This window comes from Chrysemys picta, chromosome 2, assembly GCF_011386835.1.
Source record: "Chrysemys picta bellii isolate R12L10 chromosome 2, ASM1138683v2, whole genome shotgun sequence".
In the NCBI taxonomy this organism is placed as follows: Eukaryota; Metazoa; Chordata; order Testudines; family Emydidae; genus Chrysemys; species Chrysemys picta.
Genome location: NC_088792.1, coordinates 249196126 through 249216463, shown reverse-complemented (window position 1 = coordinate 249216463; position 20338 = coordinate 249196126).

Below are 20338 nucleotides of genomic sequence, written 5' to 3'. Positions count from 1 at the left end.
CAGCTGACAGTGTTCTCAACAGATGTTGTCTGACTGTCAAAAGAATGACATGTCTGGGTTCATATCCAATATAGAAATGGAATGGAAATAAATATTAAATATTTTGCCATCTGTTACATTGCTGAGTCACTGGAGAATATCATCCCCAACTGTGCATACTTGTAGATTAATTGGTCTATAGCTGTCTGGCAGCTAGATGAAAAAAAGTCTTCCAACTCAGTGATTCCACCACACTATAAAAGATATATGGAGATTGCTATCAGGAGAAAAATTAAACCTACGAACCAGAAGAAAGCTATGAGAAATACTTGAAGATATTGCACTGTTTTATCATTCATTAATTATTAACCAGACCATTCCAATCCAGAAAATAACTATTTCTTTTAATCTCCAGAGCTCCTGAGAATATTGTACATTCCACCAGCCCGTTTCTTGACTGCATTTCTGGCTCCTGCAAAGTTCTGATTTGAGAGACACTTAGCTTGTTTTGTGGGGAAGGCTGATGGGTGGAGATGGGGATGAGTTGACACAGGGAACAAAATAAGCATGGGGGAAAAGAGATTTGCTTTTTATGGGAGCGAAACCAGTTTTGCACTTATGCCTGACTTGATTGTGGCTTTAAGCCATGGCACGTCATCCCAGTGGGAGGGAGCTCCAGAAGTCATTGGGTTTGGGGCAGGCAGAGAGCTTCTAAAAGCTCTGGAGAGTGCATTTGCTGCATCACCCTTTTAGAGGATGTAATTGTGCCCAGCCTTTGGATTGGTGATCAAAGGAGACAAGCTGCCACTTGAGCTGCCACCCCTGCCACCTTTAGTCCCACCGGAGGTTAGTCACTGTCTGGGCAATAATGTCTTTCATTCATAGATCTCAAATCACTTTACACACATGAAAAAATTAAGCTAGCCCACCCCTTGGGAGTTGAGTACTGTTATATTCATTTTTCAGAGGAGTAAACAAAGACATGGGAAGGTTAAATCCTGGACCCTTGGGTGGAGGCCGAATTACCAGACCTTTTTCAGGGGAGCTACACAGGACCTGCTCACACTGCCACTAAAGCAAGTAAGATAGCATTTTGCTCCAGTGAAAAGTCATGCAGTGTACACACACAGCTTTCTGATTGTACATTATAAAATTTTACATCTTACAAAATGATGTAAAACTTTATAATCACAGTATGAATGTATGAAAACCTGCGATACGCTGCATGAAACACCTCATTGTGGAAAAGTGGAGCTGTTAAGGTCAGTATTTCTGACCAAGCCAATTCTGTCCTAGTGTTCATCAGGCACAAAAGTATGTGTGACAAGGTGTCAGTACTACTTTGTCATCAGCAAAGAGAGGGTTAACCCCAGCTAAACTTTTCTGCCCATGAGCACCTGTGCAAGGGGAAAGAAGAGACAGGGCTGGAGCCAACAGGAGAATGAGGTTCTCCAGAAGGAAAGCAGGCAACACAAAAAAATGGCTGCAACTTCCACAGAAGGTAGAAATGGGAGAAGTTTCTAGACATAGGATTGAAGTAAGTAACCTTGACAGAGATTTTCTGTTTGGTCTTCTGGCAACATAAGACCAGTTGGTTTTGTCTCTGTACTATCACAATAGCATACTGAGGGTTTTGCTAGTAAACCTACTACCTCTGAGTTTTGCTACCTCTGAACTAGGCTCCCTGCCAAAAATTGCAGATTCTCAGATGCTGAGCAAAATTAGTTATGTTAACTCCACTTTTTTTGGATCAGGAGTAGGTAGGCATCATGCTTAGCATACTTGGTAGCCCCTAACATGTGCTTCTCTCTAGCTACTTTTGCACATCTGAATACTTGAGCCCTCAGATATTTAAGTTACCCTTTTGCCATGAGGAATGATCTAAAATACATTCCAAGCCAAAGGGTAAGGAATGTAACATTCAGAGAGCTGGGAACTTGATTTTACTGTCAAAGAGTAACCAGTATTGTGAGGAAAAGTTTTGAATCATCTCAAAAATGTACATCTACCCAAATCATTTAAATTATTTCAGAATAGGGAATAAGAGCTAGATCTCTGGCTTCATAGTCACAGAGTGTTTTAAACTGTATCTGATGGAATTGACTCATCATACATCATTTAGGGACATGATAAAATAGATACAAAAAAAGATTAGATTACAATGCAGAGATGAATATTACTCTTTGTTTCATGCTGAGAAGTGATTGATGCAGTACAATACACAAAAGTAAAGATAGTCCTTGCCCCAACATTCTTACAGACTAAGGGGAGACACAGAGAGGACATGCCACATTGCGAGTCCAGAAGTAATGATGAATTAGAACAGATACTTCTGGGGGAATTCTGCACACACACAAATTAAAATTCTGCACACAATATGTTAAAATTCTTTGTCAAAATAACACCATATAATCATGCCAATTTCAATTATTTTGGTAATTTATTTCAAAATACCTGTCAGCAAGTATGTCTGTAACACACCAGACAACAACAAAAATGCAGGAAATGTTTTTTGACAAATAGATTCCTTACTGGGCATATTAATACAGAACTTTGAGTAATAATTCATTTAAACTACAATACAGAAATGTATTTCCCGCACACCTCAGAAGCAATGCAAAGGCTTGGGGGAGTGAGGAGTAATGCAGGAGCTGAGGGAAAGGGAAGTAATTGCCGGGAAGAACCTGGAGTGAACCTGGAGGGTTGTTGGATGTGGGTAGAAGTATGGAACAGTTTTTTGGGGCAGAAGGGATTGTTAGGGAGTTGGGGAGCCTCCCCCATACAAGCCTCCCCCTTCTGGCCAACCCCTAGCCTCTCCTGTTCAGTCAGGCACATCTGCCCCTGTCCCCACGTGTCCCTGCACCCCTTGTTTCCAGTCAGCCAGGCAAATCTGCATATGTCCCCATGTGGCCCTGCATCCCCACTCCCATGCAGCTTCTAGCTCAATGCTGTCACCCCACTAGCTCCTGTGCCCCCACCCCAGTCTGTCAGCCCCCTCATATCCTGTGCCGCTTCACTTGGCCCCATGGGCATGGCACTGTGAGGAAGGCAGTCTCTGCCCCCTCCCTCTCCACAGCTGACTGATCCAACTCGCGAGCCAGCTGCCCTCTCTTCTGGTGCCACATCAGTCACTGGTCGATGAAAGGTGTAATTGCAACATGGCTTCCTTGAGCTTCCCCATAAGAATCAATTATTCGGGCGGGGGGTGGATCTGCAGGGAACATTAATTCTGCACTTACATGGTGGTGCAGAATTCTCCCAGGAGTAAGCAGAGGTTCCCAGCCTTGAATTGTACCTCCTTGACCCTTCTTTATTTCTGAATGGGGAGAGGGCTCTGGTATGATCCCTGTATAGGAAAAGTTAAAAACCACTGATTTACCAGGGATTTTCCCTATAATTATCTACTTGTGAATGGAATACGTCCATTGCCTAACAGTGAAAGCTCAGAGGAGAAAATGGATTGCCTTGCAAGGTTCTGTTCTGCCTGTTTCCCACCTCTACCATGCCCCTTCCCTTGTCTGACATCTCCCCTACACCAAGGGAGCCAGTTCTACAACTTTATACCAATTGAGAATTCCCCTCCCCTGGAGAAGTTTTTATCCTTTCCAACTGCAGCCAGGTTATATCCCCTTTGCACCACTCAAGTGGCAGAAAAGGGATGCAACCTGCCGCTTAAATGTTAATGAACCTGATCATTCTCAAGTCAATGGCAAAGCTCTCAATAGGTTGCTTTGACATTTCTGCCATACAATCAATCCTTTCGCAATTCATATTTGACCAGCCATGAGATATCTGGCCATATTCTGCTCTGTTATGCTGGGATAAAGCTGGAGTAACTTCTTAAACCAATAGAGTTAGGCCAGGGCTGCATCTGTGTAACTGAGAACAGAATTTAGCCCATCATGCACAAACATCTATGCAGCATCTCCACTGTTTACCTATTCATGTTTTACATGTTTAAGCAGTGAAAGAGAAGCATGAAGAAGGGAAAGTCAACTCAGAGCAGAACCAGTACAGGCGCACTAGGAGACTCTACTTAAAACATGCTTTGTAACTATTTTTTTTTATTTATCAGAGGGGTAGCCGTGTTAGTCTGAATCTGTAAAAAGCAACAGAGGGGCCTGTGGCACCTTTAAGACTAACAGAAGTATTGGGAGCATAAGCTTTCGTGGGTAAGAACCTCACTTCTTCAGATGCATCAAATGCAGGTCTTGCATCTGAAGAAGTGAGGTTCTTACCCACGAAAGCTTATGCTCCCAATACTTCTGTTAGTCTTAAAGGTGCCACAGGACCCTCTGTTGCTTTTTTTATTTAGTAACTTTTTTACTGTCTATCTAGGTGCTAAATATGGCAATCACCATAGTATCTGAGCACCAAGAGAGGCTCTAAGGAGCGTAGAAAAGATAAGGGAATTTGGAAATAGCCTGGGCCTCCCAACATCTACACAGCAGTGGGAGAGGTAGGGTTGTGGCTCACACACCCCTTCCAAAATATAATGCATTTCTATGCATAAAGAACAATTAAGCATTAGCTAAGAAGTACAGGATCAAGACCATGTATTGTATTTTCTGTAAAGTACTGAGCAGCCTCAGCTCACATTGAAACCAAAGGGAAGTGAGAGTACTCAGCACCTTCCCAAATCAGCCTCTAATCTGAGATCATTTGTCATTTAAATAGTTAATATCTATGTAGATTCCATATTTATGGAGCCAAAAAGTTAGCAACAGTCAATTATCTGTGCTGTTTAGAAATCAAAAAAAAAGTGGAGGATGGCTGACAACCTAAAATAATTCCAACCATCTGGCACATCCTTAGAACTCATGTCACACTTAAAGCTTTGAGATTAATAAACTTTATGAGTTATAGATGGATAAGATGAACTCACTGAAAGAAAGTAAAGTGTTTTGCAGGTTGAGGTTGCTCACTTCTAAAGTTGTTTATCACCGAAAAAAAATAAAACTACCTTATAGCACATTTTTGTATGCACTGTTGTTGTAGTCTTGTTGACCCCAGGATATTAGAGAGACAAGGTGGGTGAGGTAATATCTTTTATTGGACCAACTTTTGTTGCTGAGAGAGACAAGCTTTTGAGCTTACACAGAGATCTTCTTCGGGTCTGAGAAACTAACTCAGGACTTGTCTTCACGTACAGCTCTATGGCTGTTGTGCTGCTGTAGTGCTTTAGTGAAGATGCTACTATGCTGTTGGTATAGTTAGTCCACCTCCCTGAGAGGCAGTAGCTATGTCGATGGGAGAAGCTCTCCTGTCAACATAGCATTGTCTATATGGGGGGTGGGGGGGTTAGACTGGTATAACTACATTGATCAGAAGGGTGGATTTTTCACACCCCTGAGTGACATAGCTATAGCGATATAGGTCTGTAGTGTAGACCTTGCCCCAGAGTGTTACTGCTAAATACAAGGTGGAACAGATTTGTTAGCATAAGTAGTTAACACATGTTTCAAGGTGAAGTGGCCTGTTAACTCACCTCTAAATATAAGGAGGAAAGGAAAGGAGGGAAAGTAGCTGTGGGGAGAGAGTTGTAAGTGGGCTGTAATAAGCCATAAATAGTGGATTGTTGAAATAACCCATAAATCCAATGTCTCTCTTCAGTCCATGATTTTTAATGTCTAGCAAAGTCATAAACTTAAGCTCCCAGGGTCATCTTTTGAAAATGTTGTGTGGGTTTCCTTTGAGGATAGGGACTGATAGGTCAGATAGAGTGATAGCTTTGTGAAAAGTGTTCACCCACAGGTGTTTTGGTCTATTATCATTTTCCTGTGTGAGTTCATTCAAGAGTATAGTGATTGTCTGGTGTCACCCACATAGTTGCTATTGTGGCGTTTTGTGCACTGGTTTGAGATAAACCACATGTTGTGATAGGCATGTATAGGACCATGGATTTTGCAAGGTCTGTTGTGGGGGGTGTTGATCATTGTAGCAGTGAAGATATGTCTACAGGTTTTGCATCTGTTGTTCTGGCAGGGTCTGGTGCTGCTTTGAGTTGATGTGTCCTGGTCTATGTGGAACTTGCTTCTGATGATGAACTTGGTGAGGTTGGGGGTTGTTTGAAGGCCAGAAGAGGGGGTTCAGGAAAGATTTCTTTCAGGATGGATCTCAATGGGGCTTTATGGCTTATTAGAACATTCTATGACTCATTTACCACCCCCCTCCCCAACTGCCTTCCCCCCTTCCTTTCCTCGCTATAACTAGAGGTATGTTAACAGGCCACTTCATCTTGGATGGTCCCTTAAAATGTGTTAACTACTTACACTAAACAATCTGTTCTACCTTATATTTAGCAATGACACTCTGAGTTAGTTTCCCAGACCTGAAAAGGAGTTCTGTATAAGCTCGAAAGCTTGTCTCTCTCACCAACAGAAGCTGGTCCAATAAAAGATATTATCTCACCCACCTTTTCTCTCTTATAGTACATTTTGTAAGTGATGTAGATACAAGCAACTTTTCAGTTACTAAGGAACCCAAACAAAAGGTTGTTTGGGGATCTAAGGAACACATATGTTCTTATAAGTTACGTGTTCTGTGCCACTGGCAATTTTGTGATCTTATATCATGAAAACTTACTCAGTAATGGGTAAAACTCATATGGTTTGGAGATTCAGTTTCAATGAGTCTCTAGATAGGAAGCGTATTCTGCCAAACTTACCTCAGCTTCTTTGGTCTGATAATCAGGCTAGAACATCTGCAAGATCAAGCTTCTCTCAAAAAAATTATCAGCATCTTCTAGTTTTAGCTGGACCAGAAACTCTATGAGGCCTTCTACTTTAGAGCCAGGCCAAACAACAAGGATCAACAAGATAGTAATATAACAGACAACTGCAACAGATAACAGAGACAGAACAGAAAAGCACGGGGACAGATACTTCCATTTTTCCCCATCAGGAGAGCAAAATTAATCTATTTTTCCCACAGCTCTGCTCACATTCAAATCTTTTCACTAGATTTTCCTCACCTGCAGCATCAAATTTAAACTCTTTGTCCTCACCTACAAAGCCCTGTACAATCTAGCTCAGCTTGATTATCTTCTCTCACCCCTTCCATTCACCCCTTTGCCTACTTCAGTCCACCCAAACCACATAATGTACTCCCTTTTGTTCCTTTCTCTTCTCTACATCTTCTTGCACAAGGCCCCCTATATCTGAAACTGCTTCCTGAGCCAATCAGCCACACCGTATTTCCACCTCTCTTCCTTCAGACCTCTCTCTCATCTTGGCCTCTGCCTCTCTCTGTTATCCCTACCACTGTTGAAGTAACAGATAGAGTGAATGAAAAAAACACACACACCAGGAATCTACTAAAAATTTGGAAGTGACTGAGCAAGAGATGACACAGCTTTTTGCTGCATCCCATCCCTTAAATGTACATTAGTCGGACTGTACGTCCCTCGGGGACCTGGTCTTCCTTGTCTGTAAAGCTTCTAGCACAATAGTAATAATTCATTATGGGTGTGACAATAGACTGAGCAGTGAAAGAGACTTTAAAACCAGGTAGTGACAGAAAAAGTAAGCAGAGTGGGACAAATTCTGCCCTTAGCTGCAAGGATGCACTCCCATTGAATTCAATGGACATGTTAGACAGAAGCCAGAAGAGAGGAAAAAAAGAAATGCCCACATAAGCACGGGACACACCAGAAAATACTTTAGACAGCAGAGAAGGATATTATTAGGCAGGGAGAGAGAGAGAAGGGGAAAGAAGAACAATGCTAAAAGATCAAACTCAGGAAATAAGGCTAACTCCCTAGAAAGTAATAGGAGAGCTCAATGAACATTTCCAAGGTGTCGGGGTACAAGTGCAAGAAGAATGACAAAGAAATTAAAGGAACTAAAGCCAACGGTATGCAAAGATTTTAAAGCCATCGTGCGAAAGAAAAAAAAATCCATGGACATTAAATGTGAAGGGCAGTGTTATGGCAAAAAGTGTTTCACTGAGACTTTGGAGGATAGACTAGTCACATATAGAGGTGACAAGGGGGAAGAATTTGTTTTTGGTTAAAATTTTGTGCAACTATAAATGCTTTGTTTTGCTTAATTTTTTCTTAACTTTTTGCAGGTAAAATTCAGTTTTCATATATCCAAACTGTTTGTCTTTAATAGACAAACTAGTACAACTGTTACTGAGAGATGAGCAATTTATTTCCCCCCATCACAGTCTGAGAATGCTTATTCAATTCTGTAAATGGAAGATTTCACCCAAATCCCAATTTATCTGAAATTCAGCTCAATTGTGGCCCAGCAGACAGTGGTAGTTTTATTGCTCCTGGATACAGAGCAGCCGCAGATGGCAAATAGCCCAGAAAGGCAAAGGAACATGCTAGCCAATCAAGGAAGTGACTACCTGTTCTGTTCATTCCCTCTGGGGCACCTGGCATTGGCCACTGTCAGAAGACAGAATACTGGGCTAGATGAACCTTTGGTCTGACCCAGTATGACCGTTCTTATGATCAAGTTTAACTAAGTAGAACCCCAATGTAGCAGATCAAGCATTCACCGGCATAGTGCCTCCTGCTGGTCATCCTGGGAATTAGCTCTTTTCCAGCCTCAGCATGCCCTCTGCTGGCCGGTGTCTTGCCTGCCTCAGCCTTGTGTGTCCCTCCCGGACCCCGGTGCCCCTTACCTTGGGGTGCTGCCCCCAGCAGTATCTCCACACGCTGGGTCTCCCCTCCTCAGGGAATCCTCAACCCGCTATACCCACCTTGCCTCAGTGGCTACTGCCAGTCATCATCTAGCCCCTTTCTCAAGGGGCAGACTCCAGTCCGTAATGGCCACTCATCACTGGCAAGGGGGTAGGACCAGCTGCCTCTGCCTATCCTCTACAGTACCTCTGTAGCCCCAGTACCTGCTTTGGCCTTATCCAAGGCCTCAGCCTGGGGAGTTGCCAGGCTGGAGCTCCCCAGCTCCTCTTGCCTTTCCCTAGCACTGCTCTGCTTCCGGTACCCTGCTCCAGGGCTGGAATGAGACTCCCTGCCTTCTGGCCCTGCAGCTCTTTTATAGGGCCTAACTTGGCCCTGATTGGCTGCATCAAGCCCGTTCCTGAGGGGCTGCCCCAGGGCAGCCCTTTCCCAGGGCTGTTTTTAACCCCTTCGACACCGGAGCGGGGTGACCGCCCCGCTACACCCAGGTTGACAGAACATGATATCAATTCCTTCACAACAAAGAATAATAGTGCATATCAATCACATCTATAGGTCAGTCATCACTATGTTATCTCAATGATATTTGGATCAAATTCTACTTGTCTTATTAACCCAAGCCAATATCCATACAAGGTACAATATTTCATACAAAAAAATGAATGGAATGAGACTAAGGGCCTGCAGAAATAGTCTAGCATGGGATCACGTCATTAAAAACTGCAGTAGGCCAAAAGATTAGGTGCATGCAACTTTAACTTTTGCATTTACTGATGTTGTAATATCACCCACCCATTTTCTTAATGTAGTTTTCTGTACAGAATTCTCAAGGGTATTTTTGTAAATGAAAACAATTAACTCTGTATCTTTGTTACACTTTAACTATACAGCACAAGATTGGCAAAAGAAGATTCTGAAGGAAGAGGACTCATTTTGACCAAGAGGTGCCACTGGTAATATTTTTCAATTTTATCTTTGATTCCCCCCCTGAAGTTCCCATTCAAGGACATTATTACAAATGCTGATACAATATTTATTATTTAAGCTATCATAGAAGACCTATACTTATGTCCTAGAAGAAACCTGAAATTGATTTAAAATCTTTTGGAAGGGATAAAAACCTTGTGCTTCATGTCTCAAGCCAATCTCTAACTATGAGGGATGAGGATGAGACCTTCATATGATGTAATAGCTGCCTAGTGAGGGTTTCTTACACCTTCCTCTGACCACAGTGCTGACCACTGTCAGATAATGGAGTATTTGGACGACAGATTTGACCCAGTGAGGCAATTCCTATTGTCCTACATTGTTTCTATGAATCACCTTCATTTCAGAGCAATTAAATTGCATTGGTACTTAAGAAAGCAGAACTTTCAGCAAGACACAAAGGTTTCAGAACTTGAAAACATCAGGAAGGATGTGAGACTCCTGAGTTCCCAAGGATCTAATGTATAGATACTTAAAGAGACAAATATGGCCATCAGAAATGCATATGATTGGCTCTCACTTTAGTCAATGAGAACTGGGTGTGTCTGTGCACTCATGACCCTTTATTGTAGATCTAATTTAGCTTTATAGGCTTGCTTCCATTCCTACATTTGGTTTTACACTGCTGTAACTCAATTGACATGGATGGAGTTACTCTTTATTTACTCTGATATAAGTGAAAGCAGAATCAGGCACTATCTACTTAATTTGTACTGACTGCATACTGAATAGCTTATGGATTCGTGGAACCTTGGAACCAGACCTTATCACATGATGTAGCCTTCTAGTGTGCAGATAGCCTTCCAGCACATTTTCACTTTTACTGTAACCTCTCTTAGGTTATTTTTGTTTGTAATGTGTTACTGATGCTCAATGAACATTTCTAAAAAGTCCAGCTTGCAAAAAGATCCTGCAGTATAGCAACATGTTTGACTTTCCTTCCCAGCAGGCACCTTCTCACACAGAATCTGCCAGTGAGAGGAGATATCTAGAAGATACACAACAAGAGTGCCTGTGTTTTGTGGCCCAGCCACATTTACTCCAGTGCCTTGTTAGAAAGGTACAACTTGACCTCAAACTGACCTTTATATTTATAGGCCAAAGGGAGTAGTTATGTAACTGAGAACAGCATGACTTAAAAAAAGCAGCAGCAATGTAGAACAGGTCACAAAAAGAGAAACGATAGTCACAAAGTGTTGGTGTATAAAGTTAATACAAAAGGCAGACAGAGACCACCTGCTTCCTGTTCCCCCTACCTCCCACCCAACCTGGAATCAAACTGATTCTATATATTCATTAAAGTCCAAGCTCCCCCATCCTTATTATGTACTGTAATTCATTACACAGCATGTTTTCAACAAAGAAAAAACCTCCGCTATGACTATCCAGCTAAGAAGAATTTTTTGAGTGTTTTTCCTTCTAGTTTCCTTTATGTCAACACTTTAACACCTTGCTAGTTTATTGTATTGGGCAAGAGCAAGGCTTTTTTTAAAAAACTGTACTGTCAGACAGTAAATTTTAAGCACTGCCCTGAAAGTAATACCCCAAATGGGGCGAATAAGAAGAAACGTATAAATCCATAGCTTTTGTGCAATGCATAAGTCAATACAAAATAAACATGTAAAACCCAAACAGAGTAAATGCTTAAAGGCAACATAAAACCACAAGCCATGTTTCTCTTTTAATGTATTCCCACAGGAAAAGGCAGTACCCACTGTAAATCAGCATGTTTGTTTTATAGTAGATCTCATTTTACAAAGAAAAGTGAAAGATTTTGTTAATGAAGTAGGTAAATGTGTATCTGCTAACAGACTGCAAGTGAGAACACGGTCAGACCCTGCCATGACAAAAGTTCATCACGCTAACATACAAAAAACTCAGAGCTGACTCCTTAGAGCTGACCTATAAATATGGCAGGGAGCCTAAGAAGGAAAATTGAGTAAAATTGCAGTTTGTTTTACTTCACTGGTGAAATGACCATTTGTTTCCAAATAGTCCCTCAGCTCATCTCTTTAATGGCCATTACTCCACTGTACTGGCATGCTGCTAGGGGCTTTGCATGTTACCTAGTTGTCAGGAAGGGCTGCTGGAGTTCATTAAGAAATTATAAGAATAACCCAAGTCCCTTCAAAACTAGGTTTAGGAATAATCTTAGAAATGATCAGTGATTTCAAAATAATTAAATCTTTGGTAACCCAGCATCATAGTTTCCCAAGAGCTGAATAGAACATACCAAGAGTGCCGTTATGAAATCAGAAGAAATATATACTGGTTGTCACAGACAGGTCATGGGCAGTTATATCTATTAGTCAGAATCAGAGTCCACAATCACAAAATAGGAGTCAGCTGTTGGCTGGGTCAGGATTCCATGAGCTCAAAAGCAAGAGACAAAATGGAGATCAGAACCATAAGTCAGGATATCAGAGAGTCAGAGGCAGGAGACAAACTGAAGGTTGGGAACCACCAGTCAGACACAAGGGGTCAAGCCAGGTTGGAATGCCAGAGTAGGAGGAGCAGGAGCAGGTAGAGGGGAGCACAAGGTGCACAGTCCAGACCAGGCTGGAACCTAATTGTTCAGACAGCTCTCTGTGCCTTAAATAGGGACAGTTGGCCAGTCAGCCTCTCTGGGACTCTGCCAATCAGACCTACGGGGCAGAGCCTCGCACTGGGGTTGGTTTTCCTGGACCCCAGGTAAGCTATTGCCAGCATGCTGCCAGGTGCAGGATTAGAGTGGGGCTGTGCCCCAGAATCTTATGGGCCTGGGTTTGAGACCTGAGGCCCACAGCATCTGTGATAAAGTAGCATGTAAAATTATTTAAAAATAACTGAGAATGTGTAGACTTGATTTGCAGAAGTTAATATTTTGCAAGATTATATTCAAAAGTTCCAATAAGTATAAAAAAGCCCAATATTTGCAATTAAACACATATCTATAAACTAAAATCCTATTATTCAACCTCTTTCAGGTAATTCACGAGCTTTTAACTAGCCATCAGGATCTAGGGTGACCAGATGTCTTGATTTTATAGGGACAGTCCTGATTTTTGTTTGTTTTTTTCTTATATAGGCTCCTATTACCCCCCACCCCCAACCCGATTTTTCACATTTGCTGTCTGGTCACCATATCAGGATCTACTAATTGTGATAATAAGCACTAATAAAGTATAGGGGAACTACAGGATGTGTATCTATTACATAGCAAAAGAATGCATGCCAAAACCACAGAGACTAGGTAACACAAATTGCTCAGAGAGATTAGATATTATATAAATATATTAAATTGGTTCAAACAAAGGAAAACAAGTGTGAAATGTAGTAGCCTTATATTTCTTCTTTACCTTCGATCACCTCCCAGCATGGATGATACTTTTTAAAAACAGAGTGTGATGCTAGCTAGACTGAAATATTTGTTTTATAATGTCATGTAATTTGAATTCCTTATAAACAGCAGTCTTGCAATCTTCTCTTCATTTTTGCTTAGCCACTTTTATTATCTAGAACCTGATCCTGCACTAGATACAGGTGAAACGCCCATTTGAAATTTAAGCAGAGGAGGAGGGGAAAACCCTTCTTGACGGTGAGAAATGTTGGGCTATGGAACAGTCTCCCAAGGAAAATGGTGGAGGCTTCATCACATGGAACATTAAAACCTAGACTGAAAAATACACTAGGAAATGTAATGGAGGAAACAATCCTCCACTGGTAGGGTAATGGACTGGATGACCTAATAGTGTTCTTCTCTGATTGTTTATTTGGAATTATGCCTCTGGTGGTCCTTGATGGTAATCTAGTCACCCCCTGGGCAAGTACCTGAAGCCTTCGGGACTTATTTGGTCAAATATGCCATACAGGTTGATTGGTTTATTGGTCCTTATGCTCAGTTCCAGATGAGATCCAGCTGGTCAAGCATTTTCCTCTTACCTGAATCTGGCACAGAATCAATGAGAATTTACATATTATCAAATGAAGTTTTGTTCAGCAAAAGCTAGTATTACAAAGGAATGCTGGTTTGGCAGCACAATGCCTTTGTTCTCGGACAGTTAAGATACAGATTTCCCAAAATGCTTAAAGCACTTGACTAATTTAAGTAAGTCCTGACCTTAATGGATGATATCACAGAGTAAAAAGTATGAGTGGCAGATGCAGGCTTTCTGTGGCATGTTTACACTACTGTGAGATAAGATCATGTATCAAATTTCTTATTCATGTGTATCATTATACAGCTTCAGAAACATAACCAGGACCAACTCTCTCCTCAGTCTCACCTGTGCAATCCCACCAACTCCACTAGTGTTACACAGGCATAAAAAAGGAGGAACTAAGCCCAATCTACTGCTTTAGAAGAAATTTTCACTTAGATAAATATATGAGGAGCTAAATCCTTTAGAAGTTAAGGTTATTACATGGGGCTCCGCATGGAACAAATTGCAGGATTGGGCCCCAAAAGACAGAAATTCTATGGAAAAGTCCTATTGAATGTAATGTGATGAGCCGAAACCAGAGATGCAGCTGAATTAAAGAGGGCCTTGAAGGTGAGGACATGAACATTGCTATAATAAGCCTATGCAGTTTGATTTAGTACAAGGACAATTATTATAAGCAGTAGCAGTCAAGACGTATACATTCCCTGAGAGATTAAGGGCTGCCTGGGAAAAGTTGATGGCCAGTGACGCTCAGGGCATTAACCCCAACTAGTCCCCAACAAACATCCTGTGCTGAAGCCTCTAGTGCTATTAAAAGATGAAAATAGGGGTAAGGAATTGCCTGAGAGGTTATTTTTCTTCCTCCATTAGGCTTTACTGTGGTACAGTTCAGGGCTAGTCATTACATATGTCAATTGCTTGGAACTATTTTATCCTCTTGGGGTGAAAACTATTCTCCCCCCACCCACATGTCAACCAACATTTCAGATGAAGAGCAGAAATAAATACAGTGTGAGCAAGAAAATATGATAAATAGAGGGGAAGAGAGAGAGACTGACACAGCCCTGGGACAAAGTGTGTATAGTATTGAACTTTAAAGCTGATTTATTTAGTAAAAGATGTGTTGTGCGGATGAGATACACTGAAATGCTGCAATCCGTTTTGGAAATTTGATACACAAAAAGATGAACTTCATACTAAACTCAACCGACTCCCAAGATATCCTTATACACATAAAGTGAAATAATTAGACCTTGGATGAAAAATCTTGACAGTACAAAGAAAGACCACGATCTAATATCAGAACAAAGTTAACAGATGTCATTAAATGAGATGATTAGCCGATGACGGAAGGTCACACCCAGTTTACTTTTCACAGTTGACAGATCAAAGTTATTTGCTCAGTTTGAGAAAAGAATGAATACAGTTACCCTAGGAAAATCCTTTCACATAACATTAAGTCTCCCTTCTGTCTTGTGTTTAAGATGCATTGTCAGAAAAAATATCAGTACAGTGTACAGTAAACCAGTTTTAACAATAAACAATGTACATTTTAAAAACAAATCTCTTAGTAACAGCTAAAATTCAATGTGAAATTGTGACCAATGACTTTTTACACTTTCAAATTGTGTGAATGGTTTTACAGCTTGGAATCACATGCCTGAATTACTATGAGCTTGATTCTGTTCTGATTTACACAGTTCTAAATGAGGAGTAATTCCACGGAAATCAATAGGACAGATCCTCACCTGGCAAATCAGTACATGCCAATTTACACTAGCTGAGGATCCATCCAGTAGGAGTTAAATTGGCTGGAATTTGTATACTTGAGTGGAGAATCAAACCTTATAGCTTTATCCTGATAAAAAAAATGTTTTACCCTCCCAGGCTGTGCACTAGCCTTTGTTAAATAACTGCATTATCTTACTACTGTCATCCTTAGCCTCCCTAGCTCTTCTCCTCCCTATTATTTTGTTTCCCCTTTACTTATGTCATGTATGAAATAAAAGTGTAAGCTCTTCATGGAAGAGACCATGGGCCAAATCCTTGGCTGGTGTAAATCAGTGCAGTTCCAATGAAGTCACCTTCAAGTGATTTCTCCGGCTGTGAATGTGCCTAGTGTCTTATTTGCGCTGGTAGACCACTAGCCCATTTTTCGGTACTGGCATTAATATAATATAAATTAGCATAAAATTTAAAATGTGATATGCTTTTATTTCTATACGCTTAACTATAATGTTATTTTCGCCCCAAATTCTGTAAATATAGATAGAGAGAGTGAGAATATTTTAAGCCTAAAATGTAAAACCTGCCTTCCTTTTTTGTACCTTCATTTTGCTACTGCAAGTGCAATTGTTTTCAGGTGCAAATGAAAGCGAATAGGCATTTAACTACCCAACTGCAGTCAGGAACCAAGTGGTTAGTTAGAAATCCCATGTGGTTTAACTTGGTGTAACTCCATTCTATGCTCATTTACACCAGCTAAGGATCTGGCCCTCTATGGCCTCATATAACAGCAAATAATTGTCCCTGCACTTGCATTTATTCTGGCCATTCAATCCAGAGTCTGGATTAAGGCTGTTTTTTTCTAAAAATAAAATCCTCTCTCTCAATTTGTTCTACACAATTATGTCACTATTCCAAAAATACATGTATTCATTCTTATTAAAAATAAACTACAGATTCAGAATCAACTGGTACACAATATACATATTAGAAAAGATAAAATATATTTGTACCATTATAAAGAAACTGGGAGGTAAAATATTTGTACTGTAATAAACAATATTCAAGAAAGTTTATGTAGGGGAATTTCAGGCTGCAGTTCACATATTCTCTAAACCCCTCTGTCAGCTAAAGTTACCATTTGGAGGTAGAAACCCTTTCTCCTAAGGTTAAAGAATGTTTTTAAATGGAGAAAGATTATGCTAGCCACTGCCCTCAGCAAACTAGGGAATTTGTTCCCTGCCAAACCTGCTGTGGGATGAGAATCAAGATATTAAGGCCCTGCCTGGGAAGAATGATTGTTTCATTGTGTGAAGGTATTTCTGTTACACGCTGCACAAAAGCAGAGTTCATCACAGAAGCATCTACTGATTATAAAAACTCTTAACACTATGATCATCAGGAATTTTAGCTGTATCAAAGTAAAAGGACCAGAGAAACTAAAGTGACTAATAGAAAAAAGAAAGGGAGGGCTTAACCTTTGTCCTGGGGGTGATAAAATAGCATCACATGGCTGAAAATCAGTCTAACTTTCAGCCATGTGATGCAGTTGATACTGTGGCTTTAGTGAAAGCTACAGAATGGTATCAGTCTCTTAAAAATCATATTTGAAAGTCCTTTTAAATTATATCTTCAAAATACTGATTTCAAATTACGAGTTTTTACTATGTATCTGTATGTTTATAGGTTATATTTTCATGTTTGAATTCAAAGCAATTAAAATATTCACAAAAGACATAGACATGAACTACAGCATGCAATCCAGAATTCATTTGTTGATACTGCTAATATACATATACAGTATTTTGTTGCACAGAATCCAGATCTGTCTGTCTAGGTATTTGTAAGGTGCCAATCACTGTGGTATTTAGGTGTTATAAATGGAATTAATGCACATAAGACAATTCCAGAAAGAACTTTGAGCAAGAACTGCACACTGCACTGCAAGTTGCTATTACCAAGGGACTTAGTAAATGGGTTTGGGTGCTTCAGCATGTGCAGAAGTTTATTCCTTTGAGAGAAATTATTCAGAGGACTCTGCCATAAAACTGCAGGAACTGATTTGTGAAATAGTTGTCACCAATCCTACTAAGCTGTTTGACTTCCTTTGATTGCAAAACTCCATGAGAATAGATATCCATATTAGCAAGTGGCCATTTTTTTCCATGCTGTAATAAAGGAGTGACACACACAGTATTGCTGGTGTGAGACTGTTCTTTATTTCCCAGCCCCAGCCTGTATGTCATCTTCATTCTCTTTGACTTTTCCCCTGCCTTTGATATTGATGACAACTCCCTCCATCTGGATATTCTATCCTCCCTGAGTTTTCATGGCACTGTCCTCTCCTGGTTTTCCTGCTACCTCTCTAAGACTTCAGATCTCTCTTGCAGATTCACCTCCATACCATCCCATTCCACTCTACTCCAACTCTCTGTGAGAGTTCACCAGGTATTTATCCTACACCCTCTCTTGCAGCTACAACTTCTCAGTGGACAACTTCATCCAATTGCATGGGTTTAACTATCTTCTCCGTTCTGCTAACTCTCCAGTCTCTTTCTCAAGACTGCCTACCATCCTGTTTAATATCATATGTCTTGTTGTTTATGACATTTTATGTTCAATGGCCTGCTGTTATCCCAAGATTAACATGCCCAGAACTGAACTCCTGATCTTTTCTCCTAAACCTTCCCTGCTACCCCATCTTCACCATGACTGCACTGACATGCTTTCTGTCATCCACCCCCACAACTTCAAGGATATCTACCACTCCTCCATGCCACATCCAGTCCATAACCAAGTCCTACAACTTCTTCTTTCCAGTATATCAAAAATTTAAAATTTCCTCTCTTTTTCTCACAACCAAAGCATTGGTCCATGCCCTGGTCATCTACTGCCATCTCCTGCTCTCAAGTCTTTTTGGTACTAATCTTGCCTTCTCCAATCTATCCAAAATGCTGCTACCAAAACTATCTTTTATGCCTATTTTTATGACCTTGTCAGTTCCATCACTGAGTACCTTCACTGGGTCTACAATGTGTTGAGTGTCATATTTGAATATCTTATCCTTGCTCTGAAGGCTCCACATCATGCAGCCCCTTCCCCCTTCCTATATCTCTCATCTACTCTCCTTTCATGTTCCCCCTCACCACTGTTGTGATAATTGAACCTACAAATTTACCCTAATTGTGAGCCCAACGGTAAAAAGTGTGTGAAAGTTCATAAGAAGTCACAATAACATATAACAACTGTTGTTTGGAAAAGGTGCAAAAGGAAAGCAGAAAGGCTGAATATGTCCAAACAAAAAGGCCTGAAGACATAATTTAAGCATTGTGTTAAGATCATGCCTGGTAAACAAGAAAAGTGTGAGATTGGAAATTAAGATTGGTGTGTTGGAAATTAGGACTAATTCATGGACAAAATAGTAAGCAGATGGGCTATTCCACCCACCACTCCCATTTTTGGGTCCTCAAAAAGAGACTTTGGGGAGGAAGGAAGGGTAACCATGATGCTGGCTGACTGAAAGGCAAGAGAAGGGGAAGGAGCAAGCTTCACTGTCATGGCTGCCACCGACACCACCTCCTGGGACCCCAGATCTTCTACATCCTAATCCTGAGAGATGTTTGCACCAGAACAGACCAGAGGGAGGGATCCTGATGATTAACTTATTTTTTCTCTTTCCTGTCTTTCTTTTTTTCTTCTGTCTAATAAGAGTCTGGTTTAGCCAGCCAAGACTGTATATTTTGCAAAACTGCTGTAAGCCTGTGACCAGAAAGAGACAGCTAAATGCAATGCCCTAAACACCATAATGCTGGTACAAGTTTGCCAGGTCTGAGAGAGGCTGATAAGCCCATGTACTCTACCTGTATTTTTCAAACAGTGAGGTTCAAGTGAAAGTAAACACCAGAAACAAAAGCTGCATTTTCTATCTTTGCTGTTCCTCTCCCTTTTTGTGTGTGTTTGTCTTGATTTGTCTCCTAGGAAATAGGATTGGGCTTTAGCAACAACAGCAATAACAGCTCCAGCTCATCTCAACTAACTTTTTCTCTTTTCCCCAAAAAGGACCATTATTACCATCTTTAATATCACCTAAGAGACTGTCAAACAGGGGGGTTTTTTCCTTCTAAAAACTCTCTCCAGCTAAAGGGAAAGGGAACAAGAGATGTTGTTAAAATGAAAGCCTAACTTAATACCTTACCTTTCAAATGCTTTAACTTTTAGCTTCTTTTCTGTATCCTTAATAGAAGGTTAAATGATTTTTCTTGGTGTGTTCGCCATGGTATTAAGCAGCTGAGATCTCTGTACACAAAACTCTGAACTTTGTTTAAAACGGTTCAATGCTAGACTGTTTCAGGATCATGTTAACACCTTTGATTCTCTGGGCCCCTTTATTCCAGGGAATCAAAGATGTTAACATTTAATACCCAATGTAATATCCCACCACCATTTCTGGTATAGCGGAGTCCAGTCTCAGAGTCCCTTTCATCACCTGTCTCACAGACATCTTTGTACTTTCTTCCATGTTTGGAAAGACCTTCCAAAAATCAAGCTTCCATCCTCACTTCATTTAGTAGCTCCTATAATCTAACTATTGCAGCATAGCCTACAGATTAGGTATGATGTTTACTAAAACAAAAGAGTTATCAATAACTGAATAAATGATTTTGTGTTGGTCACTTGCTCATCTTTAGAAACAATATAGGACTTAATCACTTCAGTATACAAAATCTGACTTCAAGTAGTTCCAGTAAAAGATAGTTTACCTAATCACTCATCATCCATTATACAGGCACTGTGTGTCTGAAACATACAGAGATCATAGAATCATAGGACTGGAAGGGACCTCGAGAGGTCATCTAGTCCAGTCCCCTGCACTCATGGCAGAACTAAGTATTATCTAGACCATCCAGATGTTTGCCAAACCTGCTCTTAAACATTTCCAGTGATGGAGATTCCACAACCTCCCTAGGCAATTTATTCCAGTGCTCAACCACCCTCACAGGAAGTTTTTCCTGATGTCCAACCTAAACCTCCCTTGCTGCAATTTAAGCCCATTGCTTCTTGTCCTATCCTCAGA